General features: G+C 45.7%; 1 long non-coding RNA gene across 1 annotated transcript in view; it reads left to right on the forward strand.

The window, feature by feature from the left end:
• LOC311032256 overlaps positions 1 to 25,625 on the forward strand; it is a 68,074-nt gene that overhangs the window by 26,079 nt on the left and 16,370 nt on the right. Inside the window, exon 4 of the long non-coding RNA XR_014599167.1 lies at positions 4,899 to 4,963. This is a non-coding gene — a long non-coding RNA (uncharacterized lncRNA). The remainder of the gene's footprint in view (positions 1 to 4,898; positions 4,964 to 25,625) is intronic.

Consider the following 25,625-nt stretch of genomic DNA (forward strand, 5'->3'; position numbering starts at 1 on the left):
TCCGTGCAACTGCCACCCTCTAGCACAAAGCTGTGATTAGTCAGAGGGCCCTGTGCATTCTGGGTGTTTGTCTGGCGGCCGGCAACCCGTGTGTATGTTTGAATGTGTGACTGTATATGTATGTATATAGTGTGAGTGTGTGTGTGTGTGTGTGTGTGTGTGTGTGTGTGTAAAGGGGTAGAATTGGTGGTCCTACAGGGACCACCTTGGTGAACAATGGCTCTTTTATTCCACTGGAGCGTTTTGACTGGACTCTGTGTCTCAGAGCAGCCACACACACACACACACACACACACACACACACACACACACACACACACACACTGACCCAGACAGGAAACACACATATTCATTCACGCACAAAGGGGCACGCATTAGTTCAGTAACTCTTAGGGGGTATCCAGTGGGGGTCAGTTTTTGCTTCGACTAGCCACATGTGTGTTTTCTGTGTGTGTGTGTGTGTGTGTGTGTAGTTAGTCAGGTAATTTGGCCCACTCGGCTGCTGCTTCAGACACTGTGGAATGTGATGGCAATAGTCGGTTACACTCTTGGTTTTAGTGGGCGGGGCCAAGGAGAGAAACGGGAGGAAACCTCTGTAGTAGCTGAGTTCTCTCGTTGTTTGTTTGAACCCCAGAGAAGCCTTTTCTGGTTCATGTTATGTTGTGATTTATTTAAGTTATTGGATCCCGGGAAAACGTTGACAGCGATCACTTTTTCTTTTCCTGCTCCAAACTAAGCTGTATGATCACTCCGCATACAAAAATGACTTAAAGAAACAGCTCTGGATTTGGTATGAGAAGTGTCATGAAATATTCCCAGTATAATAGTATAGTTTTGGCATAATTTCCTCCAGCAGATGGTAACATAGATGCTTGAGGATCATCACCTTAAATCCACCTGTAAAAGTTGATCTTTTTCAAATAATCAAGCAACCTTTTAGTCCTTAGTTAGTTAGTAAATGCGTAAGGTACCGTAATCACAAGTGTACTGTTGCGTGTGGCCATGACATCACTGATCACTGATTAATTTATTAAATTGTTTGGAGGCCGTAAGAGTACAGAACCATGTTTGCTTCAGAAATGACTTTTAAAAAAAAAACACAACAAATCAATATCAAAAGTAATTTCCTGAGGCTTGCAGCAGGTGATCCATCACACTCAACTTTTAGTCTGGTTTCTGTTGTTGAAGAGTCACTATTAAAATGAAGGTATCATGCTGTATAGAGGTGTAACGATTCATTCGATGAATCGATGAATCGATAGTCAGTCCTATAGATTCTACTATATCGATCTGCTACAATAAATAAATAGAATGAATCGTTTTGGCTTCACCAATAATCCATATAAATGCATTTAATGGGATGAATCGTGATTCTTACTTATGATTAATGTTTTAATACGTCTAAGACACTCTCTCCCCTGCCAGCATGTAGTCTACTGAATAATGTTCAAAATAACTGAGCAATGTTTTTGTATTCAGCATAAAGTATTATGCAGGTTTACTTTTTTCTAGAATAAATATGTTATTTTTCAGCTTTCAGAAGAATACAAATAGTCTCACTCGCATTATTGCATGTTTATTTAATGGGTATAGAATTAAGTTACTGAATCGAATCTTGGTTTACAGAATCGAATCGTTACAAAAAAAAAAAAAACGTCCTTGAATCAAATCACCAACTACTGTATCGTTAATCGAATTGCTGTGAAGCCAAAGATTCACACCCCTAATGCTGTATGATTATTATGAGCACTGCGTCCATGAACTATTTTACGTATATCGTGTATAGTCAGAGCAGAGGTCAAGGCCGTTGTGTTTCATGTGAAAAGAGGTGCTTTGGATAATGGAATCCGTTCTCTCCTCAGCACCACTGATAGCTTCTCACAGTGAGAGCTCATTGTTCCGCAGGGTGGCCTGGGAACCTGACTGTTGTGCACATCCCTCTTTGCCTAAAACAGATAATTACTATAGGTTTTGCCATCTGCAACCGTCCCAATCCCTCTCCTTGATTGCGTTGAGCCCCAAATGACCAGATGTTTCATCACTGTTACGGCATAAGAGCTGAGCTCAATAGGCAGATGTGTGTCTCTCTCGGCTGATTGTTGTCATGATAGAGAATAGTCTGATTACCTCCTCTGATTAGGCCAATGGGCCGCTAATCCTCCCACAGCCGCTACAGATCCAGTGTGTCAGCCCTGCCCTGCACCTCTGAGAATGGGAGCAGGTTATACAACCAGCACACACACACACACACACACACACACACACACACACACACACACACACACAAGGACAAACAGACGGGTGATTGAAATTGTAGTGAATTTGAAAATTACATGCACATCATACATACCCGTAAGTGTGCACTCCTTTTTTCAGGTTAGGAGGACACACACACACACACACACACACACAGACACACACAGACACACACACACACACACACACACACACACACACAGGAGCAGACAGTAGGATCTGATGTCAGGGTTTTTGATGAGAGCTTGGCCACTCATACCAAATGTCATGTTTATCTGATCTGTGCTAAAGACCCTGTGACAATGGAACAGATGGGGCTGCCTTTTGTCCTACAAGTGCACGTAGGACACACACACACACACACACACACACACACACACACACACACACGTATACCTATAAAAATAAATAAATGTGCTGTCAGGAGCTAGTTCGTAGGTAGCTGTTAAGGGGGAGGGGAAGGGAGAAACTGCTAACTTTCGTCTGCTCTGTATTCCGGCTTGGCAGAGAAACTCTAATTTCCCCTTCTTTGAGAAAAACTTGTTGGCCGGATTAATGAGCAACATGGCCAAATTACATAAACGTACAGCAGCACAGTAAGGGGAAAAAAACTATATTTAACAGTGGCTGCCTGTTGCTCCAATCGACCTGTTCAGCATAAAACGGTCTGGAGTCAAAACTAAACAGACTTTTTAAAGATACTTTTAAAGTTTGATGCAGCGTGATTTAAAGTTGAGCCATGATTTGATTGGAGTAATTAATCAATCAGTGACCAACTTCCTGCTTCCTCTCATGAAGCTGACGTAGACCTATAGAAGACAGAAGCTTGTGTTTGGTGTGAAATGTGATGGTTGTCCACACGTACATGTGTGTTTAATATGTTTGTGTGTCTTGTAAAAGCATTGGATTTGTAACTGTGTGTGTGTGTGTGTGTGTCTGTGTGTGTCTGTCTGTGTGTGTGTGTGTGTGTGGGCTTTTTGAGTGGTGCATGTCATTTTGCTGGTGTGCTGCTAACTGGCCATTGTGCGGACACAGTGGAGGAGAGGGAGACCAGCTAGCAACATAAAGCCACCCGTCCAGCTCTGCTGCTCCACCACCAGCAGCCAGCCAGCCCCACTCGGCGTGCACCTGGCACACACACACACACACACACACACACACACACCACCATTATTAATTGCTAATACATATTTATGTGGCACAAATTTGCCATTTGTTTATGCATAAAATTATCAAAAGCTCGGGCGCTTAGTCACAGAAAACAATGACCTTTTTAAAGAGTAATAAATGGAACTGTGTGTGTGTGTGTGTGTGTGTGTGTGTGTGTGTGTGTGTGTGTGTGTGTGTGTGTGTGTGTGTGTGTGTGCATGTGTGTGTGTGCATGTGAGTGTTTATGTAATGGCTGATGTTTAAGAGGGAGGTGGTGGGTTGGAGGGGGAGGAGGGTGGCGGCTTTGTGGCTGGACGTGGCAGAAAGGCAGCCGAGGCCTGCCAAGAGGAGATCCACTGATCTGGATGTTTACCCACAGTTTGTGTTTCACACAGGTAATGAGCTGTCTTTGTCCTCGGCTTCATTAGCCGTGTCCACAGCGTCTGCACTGGTTGTGCCTTTCGAGAGAGTGAGGAGGATTTTAATTTAAATTTTTTTTTTGCATGTATGTTTTATTGAGCGTAATTTACCATCTGTAAATGTGAAGAAGGAATGGGACAAACTGGACCAGACTGCATGGGTCAGGAACTGGACTGAGCAGGTTTTACTAGACCAGACTATAATAGACTGGGAAAACTCTGTACTGAAGATGGTTGGAATGAATATGAACTTGCAGCCAGTTAGTTTATCTTATGTGATCACAAAGACCAGAAACAGGGTCAACTTGGTTATGTCTGAAGGCAGCAGACCCCTCTAACAGTACCTCTAAAGGAGGGGTCGACTCATGTGGGTTTTTCAGGGCTGATATACTATAGATACCGATCATGACTGATAATCATCCGGCTCATTAATTCACATTTTAAGAACCTCATTTTCTGGTTTCTATGGTGGGTTATGAGCAACACCGTTTCATTGGCTGGGTGCAGTGACTTCCTGGAGCCGGGAGGTTTCTAGGCAACTCCACACTGCATGAAGAATCCACATTGATTTTAACAATGACAACGAGCACAGCAACAATGAACTTGTGCATTTTCCAAATATGGAGGAGTACGACAACTCTTTTAAACAGCCTCCTAAAATAAAGGGAGCTCTTGTGTTGAATAGATGAAGAACAAATGCTTTTTTAAAAAGTTTATTCTGGCCTACTCATATTGTCTCTGTATCTCCCCCATTACACTCTGCTTCTTCTCCGAGTGTAATTTTATTTTTATTCCTCATTTTCTTCTTTCTGGTCTTTTTCTCTCCTATCTTTGTCTCCTCTAATGGTCATCGATTTTTCTTGTTTGTTCCTCTCCTTCGCTCTCAACTCCTTCAATCTTTCTGATGATCTTGTCCGCTCCACACACTTCATCTGAGCTCTTTTCTCCTCTCACCACTGTAAACATCTCTGTAGTGGTGTTTTTATCTCTCTGTGTGTGTGTGTGTGTTGTGTCACCGAGTGTGAAATCCAGCTGAATCTCTCTCTGTTTCTTTTTTTTTTTTTTTTTTACCAGGGTCGGTCGAGTCTCTGATGGGTATCCAGTCTTCGGCTGAGCCACCTCTCCCGGGACGCTTGTAGGTCAGCTGCTATTTTCATACCACACATACACACACACACACACACACACACACACACACACACACACACACACATGCTGTATTTATACATGCGAGTACTCAGCGGACTCTGCTTTTTAAAGTATGACAAACAAACAGTTGGGTGACAACGTCCGTCACGTTCTCTCTCTCTTTCCCTAACACACTCATGCCCCCCCCACCCCCCCCTCTCTCTGTAGCCTAGCTTTTTATGTGGCCTTCGTGAGGTCACACACAGGGATCAAGTCAGTTTCCATGACTACACAGTCAGCATCCAGCCAATCGGCATTCTCGGCTGGCCTCTATGGGGCCAGTGGTCTGCCAGTAAGCATCATATCTGTTCATCTGACACTGAGGGTGTGTTAGATTTATAGTTGGTGCGTGTGTGTGTGTGTGTGTGTGTGTGTGTGTGTGTGTGTGTGTGTGTGTGTGTGTGTGTGTGTGTGTGTGTGTGTGTGTGTGTGTGTGGGGGGGGGGGGGGGGTGGTTATTCAGGGGCATGAAGTGTATCTTGTGAGGTGCACTAACAATGATTGTCCTTAGAATTTAAAGAACTCTAAATGTATCCACATTATATTTGCTTAAATATAAACAAGTCATTTCCGTAAAGTCATTCTTACAGTCGGTGTGTGTCACCGGCAAAACTGAGCTTCTGAGGCTGAAAAGAGCAAGTCCAAATGCAGTCCTCTTGAAATGCGAGTCACAAAGGCAGTGTGGGAAAGCCCATGGTGACTGAGACTAAAAACCCCTAATCTACAAGTAAATACTAAAGAAAGTTGTCCCCGGTTGGACTTGAGAGAGAGAGAGGAACGTGTTTATTTTTCACCAACTTCTTACAGTGTACAGTATGATCTGAAACAACTTTCGTCTTTCTATCTTTAGTAGATTCACTGTGTTTCTATAAATGACTACAGCTCATTTTTATACAATATGTAAAGTACTTTACCCAGAGCAGCGGTTCTCAACCTCGCTGTCTGATTCCCCCAAAGGGGACTTTCAAGATCATTTCATTTATTTCAAATGAAATAACACATTTTAGATTGGGTTTTATGTCACTATAGTGCCGTGATGTGAGTTTTCACCAGGTGTTTGTGAGAGTCCAGGTATTTATGCACACAAGTATTTAAATTCTGGCTCAATCCAACTTTACTCAAATAGAGTTTTAGGTTTGTTAGTTTCCCCTTTGCTACGACTCATTTATGCATAAGTGCAACACCATGCAAAGCGTAACCACTACCACTGTGTCCGCTGTCTGGCATCACGTGTCCTCGACGGCTCAGTGGAGTTTGTTGTGTTCCCCGTTCTCCAACAAGGGGAGTTCAACTAGTGCATGAATTGGGACACAAGGTGAGAGGGGGCTAGAGAGGTAAATGGTCAGAGAACAGCATATGGAGGGTAGGGAGAATGGGATTGTTTGTTTTGGGGAAATTAAATCCATGGGAGACGGGCACAGGAAAGGACAGCTGAGACAAAAGAGACATATGGAGCTTCAGTGCAGACTTTGCTTCATTTGGTTGGCCAATAAATAGTTCTGGGGTCAAATTCTTTCGACTTTTTTGATAAGAAAAGTGTGGTTTTGAGCGAGTGATGGCAAAAGGAAGCTTCTAGAAAAGTGGGAAGGAAAGTAGAGACCGGTTGAATAGTTGACAGACTGTGAGACAGTGAGATGTGAGTTAGGTCAGTGTAGTTGTGACATATGGCTCCTGCTCGCCCTGAGACTGAGGGACCAAGAGGACAGAATAGAAGACCCACATGCCATCTGCACAAGGGACAAAGAGTGGGAGATATGAGTGTGTGTGTGACAACACAATGCCAGGCCCACAAACACAGACGTAGTAAACACGCACATATACAGAAAAAAACATATGCACGCTCTCCTTGTACACACACGTACACAAACTTTCAGACACACAAACAAACGCGTGTAAACACATTGGCCTGAGCACATGCACACGCTCACAAACACCGCCACTTTGACTGAAGCAGACTTTATGTCACTGCTGTCTCTTCATCTGCCAGAGCGGCCATCCAGAAAGCCCCCCGTCCTCCAATCGGATTGTGTGTCTGTGCATGTGTGCTCTGTTTCCACCCCCCCCTCCCCTCCGTCCTGTCGGACGCCGCCACCGAAATGGTATGCTTCACAGGGCATTACATTGTTTGACATATGGGTTTTGGCTCCTCTGCTCTGTCCAGGAAACAAGGCCAAAGCCTCAAAACGGGAGCCCTTGGGTTGGATGCCGTTTCCAACCAGTCCGGCCCGGCTTTAATGTCCGCGGAGGGAAACTGGGGTACCGATTGGGGGCTCCGCTAACGGGGTCAGCGGGCCCTCAGCGCTGGGTCACTTTGTTGTTGTGTGGGTTTCCGGCTCCACTTCTGGGTCAGCGGCGGAGGTTGAGCGAGCGGGTCGGCGACATGCGTCAATGTGACGGACACGGTTTCTGTGAATAGCTCGTCTACCTGCTGGTGCCCACGAACTGCAGTTTGTCTTTTATTTGCTTTCCATTCATGAATCTACAGAGACTTTACAACAAGGCAGAAGCAAGCAGGGACTGTTGGTTGGTGCGTTCAAGGAAACTTGACTGTAGTACACTAATTTAAGTTGATGGCAAGCATCTTTGTGTAACTTCATAAAGGGTTTTTCCATACTTTCCAAACCAAGCTGTGATGACACGTTTCCAATGCAGCCTCACGACTTTGGTACATGGCCAACCTGTGACGGTTTCCTCAGTGACTAGAGAGCAAGTTTCTACCTGCATCTTCTCATTGACAGCCTTATTTGACCGTTTCCTTGCTCATTGCTTTCAGCCATATCAGAGCTGAAGTTACTGCTGGTGCACGTCGAACATTTCCTGCGGTTTCACATTAAAAGCTTTCCATTGGCACGTCGGTGGCATGCTTTTATTGTGAAGAAGTGATAGGAAGTGCAGCGTTTGTCACGGCTTCATTCGTGGTGCTATTATAAAAGCACTTCTAATCAATAGTTCCTTGTGAAGACTTTGAGTACACAAGGGAAAATAAAATCAGAATTAATAAATAAAATAAATTAGGATGTAAATAAAATGCTAGTAGCTATGATTGTTTCCTATGATTTATGTGTTTTATGCTTTATAGTCTATCTGACAGCAAGTTTTTGGGGGGTTTGTGCCCTACACTTTTACACAATTTGTCATTGGACAATTTACAGAATACACATTACTAATAGACATACATCCATAAAAGTTGTCTTGTAAAACATGTTTTTAGTGCCGCTGTCCTTCATTAAATGACAATTAGAAGAATGAGGTGGTTGGGAGAGTGACCTCTCTGTAACCTCTCTTACAACATTAGCATTTACTTCCATAGTGTGTGTGTGTGTGTGTGTGTGTGCAAGTGTAAAGACTTCTTTTTCGAGAAGTGTATAATCTTCCATAGTATTGCAGAAATCTCGTGACCAGTGGAACCATGCATGTACAGTAATGCACTTTGGACATGATACATGCATGAACTCTTCACTTCCACCAGGACGAATCCATTTCACAGACATGGGTGCTTTGGCCCCCACCTGGGTGCTTGCTTTTCCTCGTGTGTGTGTGTGTGTGTGAGACACACAGAGTGGGTGGGTTCATGTGTTTACAGGCATGTGGGTGCTGAGGAGCTGATGGCATAAACAGATAAAGCTGTGATGGAGGATGTACGCTCTTTTGTTTGAGTTTAAGAGACAAACGGCTGTCCGAAATACACACACAAGCATGGATGCACACATACACACACCACCCCCACTCTGCAGCGTGTATACAGCACACGTCAGGTCTTAAGTGCTCAGTAACAAAGGGTGAGTTTATCCCCGGGTTGCACTGTAAATACAATGGTGAGTAATGCTAAGAAGGCTAGCCTGTGGTCACAGCTGAGAGATAGTGGATGGGACTATGAGGTGGGGGTGGTATGCCTAAACTCTGGTGTGCTTTTAATAGGTGATGTGGCTTTCTCAAAATCAGAATTTCCTATAAATCTGTTATTCTCCCGTCCCCGGCAGCGCTCCATGTTCAGTTGTTTTCAAGGTAAATAAACCAGAGGAAGAACAAAAGTAAAGGCTTTGATAGCAGACTATTAATTCTCAAGGAACTGCCGGTATGTGTTCAAACAAGCTGATATTATGCAGACTGAAGAGAGGAACTGGGGAAAAAAAAGTTATGTATTTCTTGTAAAATGACTGGTTCCCCCTTTTGTGCAAAATAAAATATGCATCTGATTTCCTGTGCATTGTGCCCAAATACAATATGAAAATCAGCATCGGCGTCCTGCATCCTGTTGTGGTCGACCACACGTCTTCAAGCATGTAAAGTGGTCTCACTTCAAAATGAACTTTGAAAACGTGGACGCCCTGTTATCTGAAGCGTGATTGCTGTTAACAGAGTAGACGAGCAGGTTGCCGTGTTGTTAATGAGATCACGGCATTGCTTTCCTTGTTGTTGTCAGTCGTTCAGTCGGGATGTTGATCTGGAAAATCCAGGATTTGATGGAATGTTTGATTCTTCTTAACATTTCCTCGTTTGTTAGTTATGGTGCTTCCACGGGTACCTTAGGTGTGGTCTCTAAGCCTCTTCATCACTATCTGGTGATGAAGATGAACTCTCTTTTTGAATGTCAGCGAATGACTCGTAGCGCATGCTCCGACAAGGACAATCTTTGTATTCATTTTGGCTGGAACATCTGAAACCTTTGACAACATGGCTGGAATAAAGCTATTGTTATTGTTGCAAGCTGTCTCCATACGGTCCAACCCCCCCCCCCCCCCCCCCCCCAAACACACACACACACACACACACACACACACACACTGCTCAGCAGTGGGAGCATGGGAGCACATCATCTGTCACCCAGGGCCCAGGCGGAGGGGCGACAGATTGTCCTCACGGTGTTCCTTCAGGTCCCATTGCACCAAACACACACACACACACACACACACACACACACACACACACACACACACACACAATCTGCCCACTGACATACTGTTCTCATAGTATTCCCTCAGAGTGCAGGCAGGGCGTTTTTTATTGCCTTTATCTCAGAGGAATATTAGTACAACACATCGTGCTTCACAACATTTCTACATGGGGACACTGAGGTGTTTCGCTGTAGTGTTGTGTGTGTGTGTGTGTGTGTGTGTGTGTGTGCTTTTCTTTAATGTAGCAAGAACATACCGCTCATTTTCACGCCAATGTATCGTAGTTGGTACGGCTTCTCACGCTTTGTTTCCCGGTAGGAAAGTAGAATTACGCGGCGCTGGAGCAGGAACGTGGAACGCACAAACGCACACAGCGAGCGATGTCACAGCTAAAGATTAACCGCGTGCGTACGGATCAAATAGGGGGGGGATCACTACTTGCGGCGCAGAACAAATGAATCTCACATCAATGGCTATCTGCTGCTATAAGATATGGCATAGTGTGGGGGGTGTGTGGGGGGGGGGGGGGAGATCAAACCCGCCGGCCTGACGTATTTAACTGTCACAAAATAGCCACATCAATTAAACATCAAGAGCACACATTCTATAGCCTGACCCGGTGATAATCAAGGGTGTTTTTTAGTATCAAAGTGCCGCTCAGTAATCGCCGGGCCTTTAAAGATCATCATCCATAAACATTACCTGGCTTTGTTCTTCGCTCTCGGGAAACCACACAGAAGCGCCTTCCTTTCTCTTTTTTTTCTATCGCTCTTTGTGGCACTCTACCTGCTCCCCCCCCTTTACCCCCCTTTACTCCCCCCTTTTACCCCCCTTTACTCCCCCCTTTTACCTGCGTAGAAGTGTGAAGAGCTACGGGCCTCATAGGTTCCTCATAGCCTCTTTAATGTGCTTTCTGTTTCTCTGTGGAATTCTCCTTCCTTGAAGAGAGTGAGAGAGAAGTGAAGGAGAGAGAGATAAAGAGCAGGTAGTCTCCCCCCCCTCCTCCCCCATCCCCCCTCTCTCTCTGGGTGCCTGGGTTATGGCCAATTAGGCCTATTAGCAACAACAAAACACAACAAAACACAACAGAACCCGGTCGGCAGGCAGGCAGGCAGGTAGTTAACGGTGGGAGGAATTGTTATCTCTCCCACCGACAGGAACAAAGGAAACGCTCTCCAGAGTGCCGGCGAAAGAATTTATACCTCCCAGTGTTCTCAATTCTACAATTAAACTCTTTACTGCAATTTCCTGTTTGTCGGAGTCTCCAGAGGGACTTTTCAATCCACCGCAGTGATTTTTACACCTGCGAAAGTGGCCCGTTATGTAATTAACCAAGTTTCAGACAATTGCTCAGAGGAGCCACAACTTTGCAACTCTTAAACTCTGTAGATGACCTCCATAAACGATCAGCTTATTTCAATTACGGCTCCGTGGTCCCGTTTAGAAACCACGGGCGAATCTCGGCGGGATGAAAAGAGGTGGAATTTTGGAGGAATTACAGCAAGTTCTGGCGGGCCGGTGTCATCTTTTAAGAGTAGCTATCTCAGTGTGTGTTGTGTTCATAGCGAGGGTTTTAAACGATTGCACAGCCAAGAGGTAGTCAGAGCTGGCCGATGCTACGATATGATTGGCCGGTCTGTGTTCAAGGCATGGAATGGGTCGATTGCAATTTGTTATACAATCTAAAAAAGGTGCAACCCTTGTTTCAGACCTTAGTTTGGACTTTTAAGGTGTAAAAAGGCTCCCTTTTACTTTTGAAATTCTGCAGCATCACACCAAAAGTCTTTCTGTATTTGATAAAACTGATCCTGGCTCATTAAATGCGTCCTTCCTTCCAGTTTGTCACCGATACAGCAGTCCAAAACCACTACACAAAGTCGTATAACAAAGAGAAGTTGCGTAACGCCACTGAAAAGTCAGTTGCAGCCAAAGTGGGATTCCTGGAGATGAAAAGTGTGAAAGAAAGAGTGAAATTTTCACAAGTAGCTGGTTGAATGTGGTTCTTGGAGATGTGGCAACGTGGTGTCCAGGTGTGATGCGGAGGGAAAAGTGATTTTTACACCTACGTGGCAGCATTGATTTAATCCCGTACTTTAATATTCTGCATCTCCTTTTGACTTCTCAGTCTCTCTCTCCCCCTTTCTCACCCCTCCCCCCCTCTCTCTGTCAGTTCCTTAAGACCTCCTTACCCCACGCTCCAGACGAGACGCGCCACGCTCCGCATAAAATCCATTAACTCAACATGCCGATACACAGCCATCACCCAAATGGAAGCCGAGTGTGTATTGTGTGAGTGTCATGTTGAGGCAGAGGGAGATGCAATCAAATAGAGATGTGCAGAACAAAGAAGGGGGGGGGAGGGGGGGGGGGGGAAGAGGGAGGGAGGGAGGGGGGAGAGATGAAGGGAGTAGGCAGGGAGGTAAACTAAATGTGACGTCTCATATTTGACTTTTCACTTCCCATTTGGCTTGACGCGTACAAGATAAGTGGAGGAAAGATTACTGGTCTCATTCCGTTAGACAAAGGCGTGTGCGTGTGTGTGTGTGTGTGTGTGCGTGTGTGTGTGTGTGTGTGTGTGTGCGTGTGTGTGTGTGTGTGTGTGTGTGTGTGTGTGCGTGTATTTGTTGTTTCAGGCATGTAAATGTTATGTTTAGGCACTTTGTCTTACGTGACTGAGGATAAATAAGCAGGTCAGCGGTGTGTGTGTGTGTGTGTGAGCAGTTTTGTTTGTTCTCCTGCGTACCATTTCATTTGTTAGGTTTCAGTTGCTTGACTTGACGAGTTTTAAAGGTCTCATACAACACAATTGAATTGTTAAGATTTGGAAACATGTTTGCGAGGGCTGGGTATCGAACTTTAATGCAATTTTTTGTTTGTGCCGACAGCACAGACGATCGAAACAATCAAGTAGTATTTGTATGCATATATGCACATATTTCTCAAAACCTGTGTCGTAGTGTTGAGGGCGTCTGGTTCTAGCAGCGCGGCTGTAGGGATGGCAATGTCCTTCTCGGTTGCTCGGACCACCAATGTGATGCAGACTGAAATATAACAACAACTAAGGATTGATTGCCACTAAATTCAGGACAGGTTTAGATGATGAGTCCTGGCTTTGGTGTTCCCTGACATTTTCTAAATTTGCAGCAAATGATCTCTTCTGCAGTGAAATATCTCAACAACGAACACGATCAATGTTGTCATTATGAGCATGCTATCATGCTGACACTAGCATTCTTCTCATAATAGCAAGGTGAAGGGACTCTTAGTGTTTTGGTGAGGACAGTTTTTTCCCCATAACTGATATAAAATGATGGATCCAGCTGGGAAATGACCTTTGACATACACACTGTTCATCTGCAGGTCAGCTCTTTGTACCAGTTTGTCTGTATTACGCTGCTCTTCATGATACCAGATATGATTGTTGTGGTGTGTTTTTCAGAAAATAGCTACAACAATCTCACTGCCGTTGTGTGTTTATGTATTCAGCAAATATCAGAAAGACTCCAAAGGACAAAATACACACGGAGGACGGTACAACACTGTTCACTTATAGCTTTGTCACTCATGTGAAACCGTTCATATTTGAGAAGTGTGTGTGTGTGTGCGTGTGTGTGTGTATTGTTGCCCACTCAAGCAAACAAGAAAGGCTGCAGTTATCTTCACCTCCAATTACACACTGGGAACACCGCTGCAGTGTGTGTGTGTGTGTGTGTGTGTGTGTGTGTGTGTGTGTGTGTGTGTGTGTGTGTGTGTGTGTGTGTGTGTGTGTGTGTGTGTGTGTGTGTGTGTGTGTGTGTGTGTGTGTGTGTGTGTGTGTGTGTGTGTTCTGCAAGGCCCTGGGGTTACGGGCAGCTTGGTTACAGTGCAGATGGGATAACATATGACATGTGAGTGACTGAGTGAGTGTGTGTGTACGTGTGTGTGTACGTGTGTGTGTACGTTTGTGTGTGTGTGTGTGTGTGTCGGTCCATCTGGGCCCCCCTCTGATCGACCGGGGCTCCCTCTGCTCTCCGTGGCCCACTGGGGAGCCGGCGAGACGACGCAGTCAGCCCACCTTCAGCCTCTCGCACCTCCACCAACTCTGTCACTGCACCATAGCGTTATAGAAGTCTTCTTATGAATATTTAATATATATATGGCATATATTTGGCAATACATAGAACTGATTCCCTGTTCAAGATCTTTGCTGTTTTGTGTTATTTAATTTGTATTTGGTATTTATTGACCTCAAATTATATAAAACTAAAGAAATAACTTTTTCATCTTGACATTTTCTAATATACTTATATTTCCTAGTATTAAATATAAGCTTATATACATTAGTGGGCAAACACAAGCCAATCATCATCTATTAGTTGAGTAATGAGTCAAGGGAAACTAAAATCAGATCAGTAAGAATGATACGTGTTTTTTTAAGTATTTAATGTATCAAAGAAAACATCCCAAAACTCTGAGGATTCACTGCTGTTCTCTGTTTTATATATTTGTTTAAGTTTAAACACCAATTTGAGGATGTCACATGATGCACACACAAGTCATTTATTAATAGCCCTAGTATAAACTGTACCAGACTTCATTAAATATTAATTAATCGAAGTATTTGATTACAACACGTGTTGTTACAGTTAGAGAACATTTCATGGTGAAAGAAACTAGTCTCCTCAAAACGACATCTCCTAAGGCACTTCTTCTTGGCCACTGTTTGCAGTAGTGTTGCATTGTGGGTTATGAAGAATAAATATATCTCTGGTTGTGTTTGCATTCATTTTGATCCTAAAAAAATGAACATTTTAACCTCAACCAACGTGTTTATTAGCCGGACCCTAAACCTCTCCCCGTATGTGAGATGTGAACCGTGGGAAATGGTCTCCAAGTGCACTTTGTAGGCTGACAATCTATCTGGCTACCTTCCTACAGACCCCCTCCAAAGCATATTTAGCAAGGCCATTTAGTACGATTTATATGTAAATGAAGAGGAGACTGTGTGAGGATATACTGGGCTACTGTAATGAATGAAATGCTGAGTGCAGTGAATAAACCGGTCCACCTATCAATAGCATTGTGAACAAACTGCACACAATGCACAATGACGACGCTACCCTTTGCCAGCATGCAAACCGATTGTGACACAATTCCTGAGGCCACTGCCACCATATCGTACAGTATCATTACACTGTATATCCATTTTCCAACTCATCATTTTAATAATTTAATTGACATCCCGGAACACGTGACTACACGCTGCGTATACTGCATCTTTTTTGAAGTGTAATTGGGGGATTTTTTCGTGTTCAATCCAATTTTTTTCTCCTTCAGCTGGCATAAGCTTCATGTTGCAGAGCCAATGGCATCGGGCTTTCACCCACACAAAGGCGACTGTACAGGGCACTGTGCGCATCTGACATTGTGCATTGTGTCCCCCGTGAGACTTGCCACGCTCTCTTGTTCACGGGATCCAGGTCCATGGCTATTTTGTGGAGCTGGCCAGGGCCACGTGGTGTTGGGGGGGGGGGTGTTGTGGGGGGAAGGCTGTGGGATTTGGACCGGTGGAGGCATCGGAGGGGATGGTGTGTGTGTAGTCGGGATGAGAGGGAGACAGCAGGGAGCTGGGCAGTTGGTTTGTTCCTGTTCCATCCTCGGGCTGGAGGCCAGAGCCTGGACGCAGAGGAGAGATGATGGAGGGGAAAGGGAGCAGGAGTCAGAAGAGAGGGCGCGATGCAAGGAGAAAAAGCAGTAGGGGCGTTTGCAGAATGAGATGGGGGTCTTTGTGACCCGGGCAGGAAGGGGTACGAGGAGATAACGGGGGAGAAAATGTCACTAGAACAATGCTAGCAGCGGGGTGGTATTCTTGTTCGCTCAGACCATCACTGAGATGCTAAAGAGGACTTAATGACACCTGACAAGTGCAATTAATAATTAAAGCAGGAGCCGACGATCGCGCAGCCAGCATGTGACAATAACTGAGGTTACACTCCCCTGACAAGCGTCCTCTCCCGCCTCCTTTCTTCTCTAGTCACAATTTAGTCGTCTTTTTACTTTCCTCTCCTCTTATTACTCCCTCCCCATTCTGTCGCTGCGTCTCCGTCTCCCTGTGTAATTTTGGCACTTATGTTCGTACCACACCCTCCGCCCCCGACCCTGCCCTCCGTCGCTTCATCCGTCACCCATCCGCTCTTTCTCCCCCTTTGCTCTTTCGCCCCTCCCGTCACCTCCCGGAGCGGCTCATGCAAAACCGCAGCCGTCACTATCAGGTGTTGACGAGTTGCCCTACTTGTTATTCATGGGTGAGATTATTTGGAAGTGTGTGGAGGAGAGAGAGAGGTGATAGAACGTGTGTGTGTGTGTGTGTGTGTGTTGGTTAGGATTGGGGGTTGGAGGGTGCACAGGGTGTACATGAAGCATCATTACCATATCAAAGACATGCTAGGCTTTCTGTCCTAATGGTAATTACATTGCCCACAATTGGCGCTCGTTGCTCGGATCACAACAACAAGGGGAAAAAAAAATTCAAAAAATGGATGGAGGGATGAGGAGGAGGGATATTAAAGGGAAGTGGAGGGGGGTACAATTGGCTTGGGCTTTCAGGTTATGTTAATACCGCTCATCTATTTAATTAGTGGCTGGCGTTGGGCTTTGTTTACATCTGACGTGCCCCTTCTAGGAAAAGACAGATGAGAGCGAGAGAGAGAGAATGGTGACGGTGAGTGAGAATGAATGGCGATCAGGACACAGAACAAGAGAGATGGAGGAGGAGGATAGCGGAGTGGTTTCCGGGGGCCGGTTGGTGGGATGGCTGGAGCAGGGTGGGACTGCGCCTCTTGAAGCCTTAATGAGGTCCGTTGTGGATGGACCTTTTTGATGGGCCTTCTGGCTCCGCCTCCCTCAGCCGTCTCTGGAGTCGAGCGGCCCGGGGAATCGGATCAGACTGCAGCCAGGAATTATGTCTGCCCCTCCACCTTCCTGTTTCTCCCACTGATTGACGAGCTGATTGGCCAAACTGAGTGGATGAGAATGAAACTGACCCACCGACTGGATGAATCACTTTGCTCCACGTCTGATATTTGCCTCGAGACCACGTCGAAAGTGTCTACACCTGTTCCAAATCACCACACTTAAGCACAGTCTCTCTTCAGAAAGAAGTGAAGAAGCAAAGAATGAGGACTTGAGAGAGACCTTGGAGGGAGAGGTTGCAAAGACTAGAAAAGCGCTGCATAAATGCCATTAACCATTTGCCTGTGCTCGCTCAGCCAATCGCTGCTGTTGCTGGTCCGATTGTTGGTTTTAGAAAGTTTCCATTAAGTTATTTGAGCAGAAGTTATTTGCAGAATTTCAGATTCTGGTCTGGTTTGTAGTATAATGAGGCCCCAGATAGCTTGATGTATCAGTCCATTTTATTTATGCTATGGTTAGGCTTAAGTGACAAAACACTTAGTACGCTCAGGTTGTTGTTAATAGAAATGCTATATATCTTGCTACCTGATTGAGATGATCAATTAAACGTATTATCTGTGCACTCATGGTGTTTCATTCAGGATGTTTCATATGTCATCACATGTATGTTGGCCTCAGCTCCATCCTCTCACCTAAATGTGTATTTCTTCATGTCCCCGATAACAAGGATGGTACCGAGAGCTTATCAGGAAACCATTTAATTATACAGACAATCCTGTTGTGTCCCTTGAGTGACCAAATAACTCAATGGATGACTGAGAGACGACTTAGTGTACCGCCCTATAAGCAGCCGGGTTTGAATGCTCGACTCGGTTACTCTCTCTCTCTCTGTGTGTGTGTGTGTGTGTGTGTGTGTGTGTTTGTGTGTTTGTGACTTTGTTCCAAACCCTGTCTGGTTTAAAGATCTTTGGGACCGACTCTTTGCATGCAATTTGCCTATGCATATGAGTCGTTGCGCCTGAACGCACCCATTTCCACGTTTTTGTAATGTGAATGTTTTGGCTCCTGAATGCCTGCGTGTGTGTGTGTGTGTGTGTGTGTGTGTGTGTGTGTGTGTGTGTGTGTGTGTGTGTGTGTGTGTGTGTGTGTGTGTGTGTGTGTGTGTAGTCTATCTGTATCTGTATCCACTTTTTAAAAAGGAGGCTTGTGATGGGTATTGTAATAGAACCCATTTTGCAGCGCTCTCGGGGGAAAGTGAACGGGGAAATGAGAGCGAAATGAGGATTTTTGCCTCCGTGAGAGTAAGCCATCATATCTCTTCTGCAGATAGTCGATGGCACTTGCTGTTGTTGCCTAGGTGAGAGTCAGTCAAGACCTCGGCCAACACTTGATTGTAGTACACGGCAGTGAATCAACAAACAAATATTCCATCATCTATTCCACCATTTAAAAACAATTACAATTTGCAGTATTAAATTATCTTTATATATATATATTTTTTAATATACAGTATGTGTGTGTGCACATGAGTACACAAGTGGATTCTCAATATGGGATGAAGAATGTAACCTGCATAAAAATATTCACTGACATTTTCAAAAGCACCGTTTTAAAAAAAAAATAAAACGAAAGGAAAAAACCCTTTCACTTCAAAGAAAGAGAGACAGACAGATATAGAAAAAAGCCTTTGGTTCCAAATGCTTGCCATTTCACTTAGTAGCACTGAATGATGGGATGTGTTTTTTTTTTTTTTTTTTGCCCACGGTTTACTTGAAAACTCACAGAATTGTCGCCATATTCTTCAAGGACCTCCAAGAGAGCGTCTTTGAAAAACACTTGTCTTCCAATTGGGGAGGTGGGCGGGTGGTGGTGGTGGTGGTGGTGGGGGGGTGGTGGTGGGGTGCTCAAGTCAACTGAAGAAGAATCACAACAAGGCTGTGATTATTGTACACTGAGAGGAAGTTTAGGAATAAAAAAACATGGGAAAGATGATAGGAGGGGATAAAGAGTAAAGGAAATGTATGGTTGAGGCAGACTGCTCTGGTAAAATCCAGTCAGGAGGTCTGCCGTGTGAAAGCTGCCTCGCTGGTAAACAGGAGGAGGACGGCAGTCGTTCTATAACTGAAAAGAGGGCAAGAGTGGAGCGATTGATTGTGCGAGAGAGAGAGAGAGAGAAGAAGAAGAAACAGGGAGAGGAGAGGGAACAGCCCACGTGCTATCACACTGTTTTTAATAACAGTGTAGCAGCGACCCGAGGCCTCCACGTCCACGCAACGGCTGTGCAATGTCTGCTCGGCGTCTGTGCCACACACAAAAAGGGCTCCGGTCCAAAAAGTCAAGCCATTCTGCTCTGTCTGTCGGCTCCGGGGCTGCAGAGAGGCAAGAAGCGGGCGGGGACCTCTGCCTCCCCGACTGTACGTTCACCCAGGGGGGGGGGAATCGGTTCCTCGTGTGTTGTTGTTGTCCTTGTTGTCCGGACACGCCCCTCCACCACTTCCTACATCGAGGAGAGGGGGGGGGGAGATGCTGTTTTGCCGTTTGACAAGCAGGGTGTGACCCCGGTCCGTGGCTGAATGGCCTTCCTTTACGTACAAGTACTTCTGGCTATAATGCCTTTTATATACTTTAACTACATCTAGGGTTTCCTCTCCCATCTGTTGCAAATCAAAACAGGAAAATATCAGGAAAAGCAGGAACTCAATGATAACAATAGGAGTCTAATAAATAGCAGGCTTATGCTAACTTTATTATCTTGGGAGAGGATTTGAAGTGATTTTTTAAAAGCTGCAGAATAACTTGTTACATCGGGAATAACTGTTTCTGTGTCGCTTCTTAAGTGACATTTCAGTGTGGAATCTAAATGGAAAACCAAATCTGTTCTTGCGTGTTTTCAGAAAGCCATTTCAGTACGATTTAATCTGAAGCGAATGCAGTTTTTTTTCATGAAGATGACAGGAATCAGTGTGATCATTTCATCCAGTTCTGGTACTTTCCCCTCTTATTTTAAGGTGAAGAAAAGCCTCACAGCTAATGACTCAATAAAGTGGATCTTTCAATGAACCACACGGCTCCTTGATGACTAAACGATGGTCCAGTAGGAGGCGTACTCAGCGCGAGCAGCTCAGCCTTGGCCTCCACCTCCCTCCCTCCCTCTGGAAGTCTCTCCCTCCACCTCCTTTCCCTCACTTCTTCCTCCTCTCCTCACAGTGTATCAAGTGCATCATCCTCTCACACCTCACTTTGCCCTCGAGAACAGCGGCCCGCTCACACACACACACACACACACACACACACACACATGCACGGCGGCACCTCGTAAGCGAGATAAGGAACTCGCTACACCAAAGGGTCCGGCTTCTGTCACCCTGCTACCTCGCCTGGACCACATGGCCTCGGGTGCAGAGAAGGAGCGAGAAAGACGAGGAGGAGGAGGAGGAGGAAGAGTGGGAACAAGAGTAGGAGGGGGAGAAAAGCTCAGGAGCAGGAAAAAAAAAGAGGAAAATGTGATAAAGATGCAGAAGACGAAGAGATGAAAGAGGAGGAGAGACAGATGGGGCCAGAGAGAGGGAGAGAAAAAAGGCAGAGAGACACAGAGAGCCTTAAAAAAAAAAAAAAAAAAAGAAGTGAGTGGCAGTGCCAGCAGAGAGGGACTGTTGTTTTTCGGTGCATGTTGTCGGTTGGCCTGCCACCAGTTAGCATGAGGCAGATGCAACCGGGAGCGCTTGGTAATTATCGCGGTGAACCTCCCTCAGAGCACATGTGCTTCCCGCTCGCTAATCTTCACAACCTTTCAACGTGGCAAGTCTGTTTTCAACAATAGACATAACGAGGAGAACAGCAGTACGTCAAAATCGTGACAAACGCATTTTAGACGACTCCTTTTTCTGCATGTTTCATTTATTTTTTTGCGGCGATCGACATCTCACCGAACGTCCTCCGCTCTTCTTCCGTCGTCCTCTTATCGCGCCGAGGTCGCCTCCTTTTCCAACAGGTGTTCTTGTGGATCCCGGCTCCTGCAAACTCCTGATAAGCCTCGCGCGCTCGCCCCCGCTCACACAGCCCGCCGATCGGAATCTGCACACACCTGCAAATGGTACGCTCCGGCCAAGTGACAGAAGTATTCCCTCAACCAAAACAGGCAGGAGATAAGTTATCTCCATCAGCTCTGCCTCCCCGCACTTTGAACATCATACTCAGATACACTTGGACTTAGTTTACACGAAGCTGCCGTCACGGTCACATCGGTCAAGCCAGCCGCCTTAATGCGCTTAAAGCGCCCTAACGGTGTATTTAAGATTGAACTGAACGTAATATAACGCTTGTTGAGGCATTATCGCGTCCACTCTGAACAAATGTCGGAACTAATGTCGGCCAGCACAACAGATAAACATATGAATTTCATGCTCCGAAAGTCTTTTACAATGTGGGTATTCAAGGGATATAAGGGAGGCACATGACAGCACATAAGTGCAACATAATCAAAAAAAGCTGAGGGGCATTTTTGAACTGGTAGGAATGCAATTATTCTTGGTCAAGGCTGCGGGGACACGTGATGCGGCGTGTCTTTCCATCACATGTCCTTGCAACTGTGCAGCACACAATCCCTATTGATGGAATAACGGCCAAATAAAGATGTAAATAACAATTAACAGAAATAAGTAGAGAGGATATCGGGACATTATTCATTATTATGAACACCTGCTGATCCCTTTTACTCCCGTTTACAGGCTGAGCTGTAAATGCTTGGTTTTTATGTGTTAAATAGAATTTGTATTCAGTCCTGTGGCAACGAATTCACTTTTTTTTGCACTTCCAGTGTTTTGGTTCGATGCCAGAAATAATCTGAAGAGATTCTAGCGTTTTTTTTTTTTGTTCGACGACGTTAAACACGTCAGCAGATATCACACTGAATTCCCGAACGATGAGTGAATAAGACCACAAAGCGTCATCGTGCATTTTAGCCTCCTTGCTGTGACCTTCGCGTCGTTAAACAGGACGTCAGCGTTTAACTTTGCTTTGCATTCACGCTTCACAAATGAGAAAAGTGGTGTCCATTTGGGACAACAGGTGCCATTCAAAATGTACTGACCAGAAATCCACCCACCCTTAAATAAACCAAAAACCGAAATTAATAGACACTGATGAATGGTTATTGACTAATGAATTAATGACAAACTCCACTTGAGTTATTCTGCATTAAATGCATCCAAAATGAAGTTCCTCATTCAGACACGGGGTGGAGGGGGGGGGGGGGGCAGTTTCATCAAGTTTACGAGGCGGCGGTGGATTTATTATCACAGCTTCGTAAAAGAAGCGTCCTCTTTGTCGGGATTGAACTTCCACTCCTCCGATGCACAAATCATTTCCACTCGGTCCACGACGCACAGAATCACTAAATTAATTCTCACCGAGGAAATCCCACAAGAGGCATAAAGGAGAGTTGTTGGCGTGTCGCGAGTCAAAGTGTTTGACCTTTGTCAGCGTTACACGCCGCTCTCAGACGGCTGCTGCCGTCCAACGTGACGCGCTATGATAAGAAGCAGAACTACTGCGTACGTCTCTCTGTATACGCCCTGCTATTAAAAAAAAAAGCTGTTAAAGACAGACTATCTTCGTTTGTATGTTCTTCCCTTCATGCACCCTCCCCCTCCTCCCCCGTTTCCTCCCCCCTGTACTCTCTCTGGAGGCTGACCTCCTGTAAGTACCATGTAATCTTTGCTGTTGGACTAATACTCCAGTCTCTCCCTACGCAGGTCACCACTGGCTTTCCATCTTGAACATGTCTGCCCAGATAGTTGGTGTACTTTATACACACACACACAGACACACACACACACACACACACACACACACACACACACACACACACACACACACACACACACACACACACACACACACACGCACACACACACACACAGCTCAACATGGGTGGTTAATGTCCAGCCTTGTTGTACTTGAAAACAAATCACTGCACCGTGGCTTCATAATGTAATGAGTCTTTTAAGCCGTGCCGACAAGATGATCCGCTCCGTTACAAATATGGGAACTTTTTTCATTACATGACGCCCCCCTGCTCCCCTCCACCTCCTTCTCCTCCCTCCCTCCCTCCCTCCCTCTCCTCCTTCTCAAAGTGTTGTTTTTGTTGTCTTATCTGCGCGCTAATTCCTAAATAGGTCAATCCAAAGAAGCAGCTTCGTTTTTTTTTTGCGACTATTTGAAGTGACGCGCAGGAGCACAAATTAAGCGTCTTCAACAGATAAGTGTTAGTTTTATTTAAAAAGCACATCCTCAAATGTTGTATTCCAAAAACTAGAAAGAGAAAGGAGCCCACTGAACACAGTAATCACACATTTGACCCGACACACTATGACACACTACCTTGAAGTAATCGACATTCGTGTCTTTTAATCCCGTTTTATTCTCTGCGTCTGCAGATCACCGATGTGCCGATGTAAGCGTTGGATTCTCAGGAAAACACGGAATGAGAACAAAACCGTATTTTAATATGACATTGACTTGGATTCCTGATCCAACACCAACAAAATTGGAATGTGATGCAGATAAATATCGGGTTCTTATTCTGCTTATTTCTATTCTTTACATACCTCCTCTTCTATTCACCTGTTTAAAAACATTTTCTATATTCGTTAAATATTTGCCACTGCATTAATGGCTGCGGACTCATTTCGCTTTCACGTTAAAAGCTGAAAAGATTTCTGGGGAGGTAATTGCGCGGATCGGGAGGTCATTGCTGTCTGGGTTTCATCGCATAAAGAGAGCCTGCGTGACAGATACAACGTGGTCTGCTGTACGGCATATAGCAGAGGTCAAGCTCAATCAGCCTCTTTTGTCAGGGGTCTCAGCACTGATATCCAAAGCGTTATATTCCTCCTCTTTTGTCTCCGATAGGACTTCGTCCTCCGTCTGCATTCCAGTTATTTATCGAGGAACAACCTCCACCACAAGCGCGGCGATTTCGCTACCTGAACAATGTCCGTTCGGGCATCGCCAAAACACCGAGACCGCTTTGACCGTGGCACCCTACCAGTAATTGAGTTGCTTTGCCCGTCATGCGTGGGGTCAGTTTCCCTGCAGTTGGGTGCCGAGAGCGGGGAGGTGGGGAGGGAGAGGGAGGGGGGCATGGCACCATTGAAATCCAGAAAGTTGCCTCTATTGTGGAGGCTCTGTCTGGGAGAGGATGGAACGACATGCAAGGCCCGCGTGGTTGATAATAGACCAGCAGTGCAGTCATTATCTGCCCAAGGACTCCAGAAAGGAGCTTTAAGAGCAGATGCTCCCCTAACTCAAGGTTTGTGCACACAGGGAATCAGAAAGAAACAGACACAGAGCTGCCTGAAGCATAAAGGACTACCTGGAAATATTCCGCCGTGTGGATGTATAGCCTCCTCCTCCTCAAGGCCATTTATCCCCCTTCACCCATCTCTTCACTGTTTTTGCATCCAGCCTCCACTTTTAGGCGACTCTTCAAAAACTCTTACCCCCTCCTCCTCCTCCTCCTCCTCAGTTCCTCCTCTCCATATTCCCGTAATCATGATTTCCTCTCATTGCCGCGCTCGTCGCTCCGCTCGGCCCCGCTCTGCCGACTTGCTCTGTAATGATCCTCAGTCTCTGTGACGACTGGAATCCTTTTGTGCCGTCTGACACGTTTTATGTTTGAAAGGGAACAGAGGGCGTTTTTACAATGGCCTTTTATGTCCTGCGAGAAATATATGAGTCTTTTGGCGCAGCTAATGAAGGCGCTTTCATGTCCCCCCCCCCCCCACCACCACCACCACCACCAGTAGAAGTGTATAGAGATGGATTGTCTGGGGCCCACACAGGGCCCCAGTGTAGCCTGCAGCACATTGTGTCGGCCTCAGGTCTCTGACAATTGATCTAACGAGGGAATGGAGAAAGAACGAACGGAAGAAAAGAACAATCGCTAGTGTTATAGCTTCCGCTCTCACTCCCATATTGGGACAGGAGAGCATGCAAGGTAAGCCGACGCCCCCCTCCACCGCCCCGCCGCCTCACCAACATGACCATCATCATTATCAAGGTGACCATTACTCCCCCTTGTTTCAAAGACAGTCATTATGGCGCCTAAGAACAGAGGCAAAGCCAGGAAGGAGGACAGGGGAGGAAAGGAAGATAAGCGGAGACAGAAATGAAGGAGGGGTGGACGGATGAGAGAAGAGAGGCGAGGAAGAAGAAGAGGAGGAGGCGGAGGAGGAGGAAGAAGAAGGGGTGTGATGAAGAATTATGATGAGGAAAAAGTGCGATCGGGGAAGGGGAGAGAGGTGGAGAGAGAACGAGAAGACGTGTGGGAATATAAGTGAAATAATTATGGAAGCCACTTCACCAAGGGCATATAGCACTGTGCGGGAAAGTAGCTTCAAGTACACACACACACACACACACACACACACACACAGTGTACGTTTGCACTCGTGTCAGCCAATGTCAGCTCCTGTCAGCTCTCGGTGGAGGGCGGCGTTAGCTTGTGACGGTCTCGTCGCCGCGCTGCCGGGGGTCATCGGCTGTGAAGTCTTGTGTTGTGAATTTAATTGTCTCTTTGTAATCAGATTAATTAGCGGACGTATGCTTGTCATGAGCAGCCTCCCACACACACACACACACACACACACACACACACAACACCTACCCTCCGACCTTAACGCCATCGCCCCGGCTTTGTTTTCGGCGGCCTCTCTTGCCCTTCAGCGTCCGCCCTGAACTCATCTGCTTACATGTGGTTGAGCGTGCGTGTGCATGTAAATGGCGTCCGCCCAATCCATACATGTAACTCTTCAAGTGTGTGTCCT

The sequence above is a fragment of the Eutrigla gurnardus genome (assembly GCF_963514095.1).
Source record: "Eutrigla gurnardus genome assembly, chromosome: 21".
Lineage (NCBI taxonomy): Eukaryota > Metazoa > Chordata > Actinopteri > Perciformes > Triglidae > Eutrigla > Eutrigla gurnardus.